General features: G+C 34.3%; 1 long non-coding RNA gene across 1 annotated transcript; it reads right to left on the bottom strand.

Moving 5' to 3' along the window:
- Window positions 1–3,998: 3,998 nt before the first annotated feature.
- LOC147764295 (uncharacterized) lies at window positions 3,999–6,229 on the bottom strand. Its single transcript, XR_015332073.1, has 2 exons — window positions 5,914–6,229; window positions 3,999–5,524 (listed from the first exon to the last, which is right to left on the bottom strand). It is a non-coding gene; the product is annotated as an uncharacterized LOC147764295 (long non-coding RNA).
- Window positions 6,230–6,614: the final 385 nt, after the last annotated feature.

Here is a 6,614-nt window from a genome sequence, read left to right as displayed (position 1 = left end):
AACCTTATGGCGGTTTTCTCCACCATCAGGCCTTATAAACGGATTAGGCGTTAACTAAAACCACCCGCAGATCTTTTAGCACTAACTAAATGACAGGTGACCACAAGCAGATATGATGTCCGTACAGTTTGTAGATAACATGTTCTGGTGGTGTTATTTTCATAAATAACTTTTATTTTATATGTAGATATATGCCAGTTCGAATTGCATTACTATTGCCATTTCTGTGGCGTTGAAGATAACGCACACGCACACACACACACACACACACACACAGAGTAAAACAATCTGCTAAGGTACCGATTGCAGCAGAGAAGATCATTTCTGTTTCCTTCCAGATGGCGCTATAGGACGGTTTGGTTTGTCAACCTTGGCAAAAACTGCTCAGATTGCAGCATGCAGTTGACCATATAAGGATATGGCCAGTGACCTACATAATGTCATTTTACTTTGGGGTGTGTAAGGTTCTAAAGCTTAAATTAATCAATTTAATCTACTGTATTTTGAAATATGCGGGAAACAAAATCTTCCTAAGCATTAATATTTTAGTACATTGTTAATCAAATTTTATCTGTTTAATTATGGTAATTAATGAAGAGATACAGCGGTCACCTACTTCTTCCTGCCTCCTACCCCGATGGATCATTTGCAATCTGAACTCCTAGAAGAGATGTCACTTCTCCTTCAGTTTTGAGTGACCAGGGTGTGGATGCCAGGCGGTCGGGATACTAAGTTTATGGATATTTCAGTTTTAATGGATTCAACGGAACGTTCTCGACGATGGTTTTAGGTATTTGTCGGAAACTTGATGCATTTTAAAAATGGGTTTGATGCCTGCATGTTGAACACTGTGTTTTGTCATCCACCAATATTTTCCCTACTTGATATTGTATGTCCTCCATGCCTCCTTTATTTCGTCGCCTACCTCGTGACAGTGAAAATTGCACTTGTGCCTCGTGTTAACTACACAAAATTTTAACTACATCGGTAGAATTACTAATGGCAGTAAAGTTTTACATGCGAAATAGTCAAGATGGGGAAATTATGTGGAATGGCTCTTTGAAAATTTTGGATGTTGAAACTTAGTGAGTAATTATATCTCATAATTATAGTACAGCAAAATAGTCATCATTTCAAATTAAAGTACAGGATAAAGGTTTAGTGATGTACTCCCGTTTGTAATTTTGGTATGATTTCACAAGTAATGCCATAATATGTAATATTTTGATCCATTGAAGTATGTGACCTAGTTCATAGTTACACTTCTTTCTGCGTGACTCATAATGAAAGCAGTCATTTTCAAGGCATAGGGGGCGCATTGCTAGAGGGTAATTTTGGTATTTCTCATTATTGTCTTCCAAAACAACTTACCATGATTTTTTACCTCTAAATTTTGTTTTAAAATTTTGTAAAAAATAATAAAAACGCAGCATATTTAACACTGCATAGTCATTAGTAACAAAACTTGTTTTATATAATTTCACCAAAGAATAAAACCGTCCCTTATGCCTTTAAACATGTTTTCCTATTATTATAAGTCTGAGTCTGCCTCCGAGACGTTTGTAAAACTATTTGCGGTATTCTTCAGCAAGGCAGCAAGTTGTGACATGACGTTTATATTAATGCAAATATAATGCTCAAAAATACGGAAAACTTGTTTTTCTAGAAGTCGCAAATGAAGCTCAATTTGACCTTTTCATCAAAAGACGAAAAAAAAAAGCTACCTTGCAAACTCTATTCTTGTAATTTTGCACATTTGGTGATTTATGTTACTTATAATTTTTCATGTCCTGTAAAATGCTCAAAAGAGAAATAAATTATTCTGAAGCTGTTTTAAGTTATTGATCTTACAAATAATACGTGGTCTACTTGGTCCATTTTTTTTAAAATTGTGTAATGCTAAGTTGACAAAATTCTATCAAAAGACTAGAAAATTTCAAATTTTTATCTTCTTTGATAAACCAAAAGAAATCTGGAAATTTCTGCAATTTTACCTTTAGGTTTACCTTGTCCAAAAACTTTCAAAAACTATGATCTGAAAACCCCGTTTTTGGTTCCAAATTACTATAATTCAATGACCACGTGTGAAATTTTTAAGTCTTTATCTCCATAGTAAGGGTAGCTCAAATCTTGTTCCTTAAAACTCGTATCTGTATAATCTTTTGAAGCTTGAAAACTTGCTGTCTTGTTGAGTGAAAAGTTCCATTTTTACAGACTACAATAAATCATTTTGTTTGAGTAATGAAGTAAATAAAGTTCACACATTTTAGACTCAATTTGCGAAAATTACATGTAGTTGCGAACTGATTTGGCTAATCCAAGTCTACCTGTGAAACTGTGCATAAAAGGAACATGGATTTTAAACGATTTTGTTATCTTAATTTGTTCATCTGGATTGTAATCTTGATATTACTGATTTTTTAAAATTACGGTGAATAGTATGTGGATTTTTTGGGTAATTATTTGTCAATTATGACTCGCATTTATGGCATGAGTTTGTTAAATAGATCTCACTTTTGCATAAGGATGAAGGGAACAGTCATGTGATCCAAAGTTTTCCATTTTCAAAACTCTGCTGCTTTTTAACAATTCTATCTCGGCAGTATTTTCAGTATATTCACGGAAGATGCAGAAATAATGTTTATGTTCTCGCACGAGAACATTATTTATGTTCAGAAAGTTGCAAACCATCTGTTACAAATTTTTGGACTTAAAAATAAATGCAAGGTGGTGTAAGTAATATCATGATTTGTCCCTCCATTTTGCCTAGGTCATATGATCACGCATGTTGCAATGCATTGCTAAAATGCTTTTTTAAAATAATCAGTGTCTTTAGGGGATTGTTTTTTCACATTTCCCATTGAAACGTATCTTTTGTAATGTATTTGAACGTATCAGTTGCTGTTAAATGTTGAAATTTATTTCACAAACGGCTTGTGACAATTTTTTTGCAAAACATAGTAAAAATTGTTTTTTCCTTTCAAGCAATAAATGTCGGAATTTTATGTAGTATTTAGTGTAGAAAATGCCATATCCTGTGACTTTTAAAATTATATGATATCAGAGTGAGTTTCATTCGATTTCTTTCCTGCGGTAGTGTAAGGTGAGACAGCTTTGTCGTTTTCTGAAACACGATATTAGAACACCTGATTGTCACTTTTTATCTCAAATAATTTGTTTAATTTTATAATAAGAACAAACATTAAGTCAAGTAGTTCATTAGATAGTTTATTTATTGAATCAAACTTGTGCGAGTCTTAAATTAATGCAGATATCAATATTTTTGTTTTACATATCTGAATGTTCAATACTTATTGTGTTAAAATATTTTTAAAAAATCTTAAACAAGTAGATGTTTGAAAAAATTGAGAATACATCAATGGCAGTTTATTTTGGTCCAAATAAAATACTTTACAATTGTATGCAAAATGACTTAGGGTTTTCATTGGCTCGGCGGAACTCTAAGGGTGGGGGCGCGTTTCGGGTACCTGAATGTATTAAAATCTTTTCCAGAAGTGCTTTTAAGAATTCCCCTTGCTTACTATAAAAGGAAAGTCTACCAGGGGTGGGTGGGTGGGAACACTTAGGAGAGTGGATAGCACGCGCGACTCGGTCCCAGCAAGACTTGGGTTCGAAACCTGGCGCTTCTAGGTCCCAGCAAATTACCTTTTACAAAAAAATACCAAATGAGTAATTTAAACTGCGATAAGAGGGTCCTACGATCAATGGAAGTTAAGTTGAGTCAGTGGCTCAGTAGGTAAGACGGCAGGACAGTAAGCAGGAGACGAAGGGTTCGAGTTGAACTAGGGGAAAAAAGAATAACTTTTGCAAGTTTTGAACGAAGTAAAGCATTTATGCGTTTATTATTGTCAAAGTAAATTATTTACAGAATTAAAATTTTGACAAAAATAATGTAATATTTTGTGTTCTAAATTAGTATAAATTAAAATTAAACAGAAAAGAGACAGTAAATATCTGTAAATAAAACAAGTCGAAAATTTTATGCATTTTAAATATTGTCATTAAAGACGATCCTTTAATTTATGAAACAAAATAAGTTCAAGGTCGTAACATTTGAAAGAAAGAACTGATAATAGACAAAATTAATTTTTTAAACAAAATGTACTTGGTAACCTTTTGCCAAACTTGACATAAGTGCCTTGGCTAAATCGAATTCTATCATAACATTTCCGTCAAAATTCAGAGGTTGTAGCAATTTTAAAAATGCGAATAATCTGAATATAACAATAAGATTATCCAAATCTTGGCCAAATTCAGAATAATATACAAACAAAAATGAAAAAGTTACACGATAATCAGTGTACTTGACATGACTTTTCCCATTCGCTTAAAATTAACTATGGTTTTCGGTGTTCACTGATGACAATTAGCACAAATAACACAACATGGGCATGCAGGACTGATATATAACCAAACCTGTCTTTCTCGATCACCCCTTGCTACCGAAAAAGTCCCAAAAGGCATATAATTGATCCCAAATCCCGGGAAAATTTTAGCCAACTATAGGAAAAGTTTTCTTATCATATACGCAACAAAGATTCTACTACTGCAATTCTACTACTACCATTCTACTACTGCAATATTCAATAAATTTGTATTTCAGGTGGCAATCTTTACCCCACCCCATTGTTTAACTTTGTTTTAGAAAACAGATCTTTGATCCCCGCCCAGCACTGAAAACACCGAGAACCAGAGTTTATTCACAACCATAGTGCCATATTCATAACTGTTAAAAGATCGTTATAGTACATGTGGACAATTCTGCAGTAACATTTTGCCAGTTACATAATGTTATACGTTTTATTAAAAGTGTCTTTTGTTGACTTTCATCTCTTCCTCTTTTTTGGTGGAACACTCGATAAATGTAATTAAAAGTTTCCTATATGTATTTTACGTAAAGGGGCTGTAATGTCTTTCCTTCCCAGAAGTCTACATCATTTTAAATGAATAAGAGTACATTTTCAAGTTCAATGCGAGGTGTCAAGTTGCAGATTTGCCCACATACATATTTTCAGTAACAAATAGAAAACATTTCTCCTCTTGGAAATTAATATATGATCATTTTAAAACAACCGCTTTATTATTTTATACAGACATTATTTCTGTTAAATGGGAACTTCAAATCTAACGTTTCAGGTTCGAAAAGGGACGGGTATCAACCCCGACCTAAAGGTACACAAACTGCCCTTACAACACCATGATCACATAGAACACTGTACGACATAAAGACATACAATAACCAAAAGAAGCAAACCAGAAACATACAGGGCGGACGCTTAATACGGATTTAATTTTTATGAGAATTTTCATATTAAAAAGCTATTTTTATACGATTTTTAATTTGATATACGTGGAGTAGAATGTTACAACCAAAGTTAAACATACTAAATGTCGTCCCTGCAAATTAACGAACAGACAAACGTCGGCATCGGATGCAGTCTTGGCATGGGAGTGTCTTTCAGTAGGACTCTTCTGGCATCTTTGTAAACAGCACTTAGAGTCGCTGGAATTAAGGAATAAAATCACACTTATGAAACAATGTCTCAAGATCTGAGAAAGCAGCATTTATTCATTACAGCAATTCGTGTCGGTATACTTAGCGTTTTAATTAACAAATCGCAATTAAACTTTAAAATTATAGCCTACCAATATATATTCTTATTGAACCTACACGCCCTGTTTTAACAATGTGCAAAGCTTGTGGTATGAGAAAGAAAAGGGTACCCAAAGGCGCTGAGGGAAAATCTACAATGTAAGATCTAGAGAAGTATCGTGCACGTCAGTAAAATGTCCCTATGCCAACAATGCAACATGCAGAATTATTGGAAAATATCGTCAATGCAAAAATAAGAAAAGCTAAAATACATCTTGTATCATCTGCACGGAACTTACGAGATACTGCTGCCGGTTTCTGTGCCATCTTTTCAGCAGACATGTGGAAATAGAAGTAATATATGGCATGGGACATCCTTCTTCTCCATCTTCTGCTGACCCAAGTCCTACCTGAACACCTCTCACCAAAACGCTCACCTGATTTACATAATGATATAGGTCACCTATTTTCCGTGCGGATGCTTCGGTTTGAACTTTAGTCTGTAGTATGAGAAGGCACAATAAGTCACTATCTCGAGAAGAGGATAATGGTTTGATAAAGTCATAATGACAACAAAAAAACGCATGTTCTCATGTTCTCAGTAAAGATATTTGATCAGGCAGAGAGATCAGCATCCATAGGACGAATGAATGAACGTGGGGGGGGGGGGGGAGGTGAGGGAGGGAATTGTGTTAGAGAAGACAGGATGCAATTTTCACAACTTTAGTGAGTTTATTTCGGACAAAGTTGCAACGAAGTCAACCTCATCAACAAGGAATTGTGGTTTTTGACTGTGTACTGATAGCAGCTGGACGTTAAATGTTCTAATTTTATCAACACTACGCTAAGAACAAACAACAGAGAAAGTTTTGGCATTTTATGCGCTGATGGCCGGAGAAATTTTAACACCGCACATATCATCATTATACGGATGGTCACCCTCAATATTCCATCTAGCTTAAAGACTCTAGCAAAAATATTTAAATACCGATATTGACTG

Source organism: Lingula anatina, chromosome 1 (assembly GCF_051362555.1).
Source record: "Lingula anatina isolate TDL-2025a chromosome 1, LinAna3.0, whole genome shotgun sequence".
NCBI lineage: Eukaryota > Metazoa > Brachiopoda > Lingulata > Lingulida > Lingulidae > Lingula > Lingula anatina.
The sequence above is the reverse complement of the archived record's forward strand: the minus strand, read 5'-3'. Positions and strand labels throughout refer to the sequence as shown.